We start from the raw sequence: 1561 nt of genomic DNA on the forward strand, positions 1-1561 counted from the left end.
GGATTTGTAAGGCAGAACTGGGGTCATGATAGTTGGGGAGAGGAAGCATTAAGGAACTAGAGGAATGTTGTGTGTTGTGTCGGTGCTATACTGCACCCTGATTGACTCATCCCTTCCTTGTGACCCTTCGGTGAGGGGGTGTCCAGTTTTCTGCAGATGGGTTTTGAGCCCCCCTCATTCGCATTGATGTGACTGTTTGTTTTCAGTCTTCTGAGTCCTGATCCCTGATCCCATCAACACCTCGCGATCACACAGGCTGGTGTGCTTCTTCCATGTGGGCTTTGTTGCTTCTCTGCTAGATGGCCGCTTGTTTAACTTCAAGCCTTTGTAAGGCCCCCAGAAGCTATCTTTTTGGATAGCTGGGTTTTCTTCGCCTCATTTGCATATGCACCCATTTTGTCTTCAACGATCACGTTGGGAAGGCGAGCATCACCGAATGCCGGGCTACTAGAACAAAGGGTTCTCACAGGGCAGTTCTGCTGTCCTAGAGGGTTGCTATGAGTCAGAATGGACTCCATCAATGACAGGAAGTTTGGTTTTGTAGTTTTTCAGGGTAGGTTATATTCTTGAGAGGTGCAGACGAGTCTGGAAAAGTCTGGAAGAAGCAAGGAAGCAATAGTCACCTTCTTTCTGCCTCTCCCTTCCCCAACACCATCCATATTTGGTGACAGGACCTTGGAGGGTGAGGCAAGAGTGATGCGGCCCAGACGCTGGCTCTGAATTCCTCAGAGAGCCTGAGGTCAGCCTGTGGCTTTGACGCTCTGCGACCAACAGGAGAGAAGAGATGCCTGATCCACAAAGGAGAATTTAATAGGCTGGAGAGTCGAGACTCAGTTAAATTAGATGGCCCTGATTGCATTCCACTGATTTCCTTCTGTTCCCGGTATCCAGTGTCCACCCTACCCCCGTGTGTCAGGGCTGGAATTGTCATGACCCAGCACCGACTCTTAAGGACATTTCTATTCTTTCTTTCCTAACCCTGATCACACCGCTTCCTGCACCCGCAGCCACTATACAGGAGACGTACAGAACCCAGCTATTGGGGGGGGGGGGGAGACACACGTTCCTCCATTGGCATGTTCTCATAATGAGGTTAGCGTAACCAAATAAAATTGTAAAGGTCGGTGTCGTGAGCACCGTGGCATTCGTACACAGTATCCTTAATTTCTTACTCTTCCGTGTTTATTGCATCCTGCTTCATTGTTAGGGAGCCCTGGTGGCTTAGAGGGCTACACAAGGTTAGCAGTGCTAATCCACCAGCCACTCCAAGGGGAACAGATGAGGCCGTCTGCTCTCGGAGAGCAGTACAGTCTTGGAAACCCACAGGGAAGGGTCTGAGTGAGAGATAGTCCTGCCATCGAAGCTCTTCTCCGAGGAAGGACAGAACATTCTTTCTAAATTACAAATGCAGCTTTGTTCTATGTGAAAACTAATGTAGGAAAGAATTCTCTGAGTACGTCTCGAGACATAAAATGCTTTCAATGCCTGATTATTTACATGTCCTAAAACAAAGGTCATCCCCCCAAAATATCTGCAGTTGGGTATTCAAAAGTAGAACCCT

The sequence above is a fragment of the Tenrec ecaudatus genome, chromosome 11, assembly GCF_050624435.1.
Source record: "Tenrec ecaudatus isolate mTenEca1 chromosome 11, mTenEca1.hap1, whole genome shotgun sequence".
NCBI classification, from domain to species: domain Eukaryota; kingdom Metazoa; phylum Chordata; class Mammalia; order Afrosoricida; family Tenrecidae; genus Tenrec; species Tenrec ecaudatus.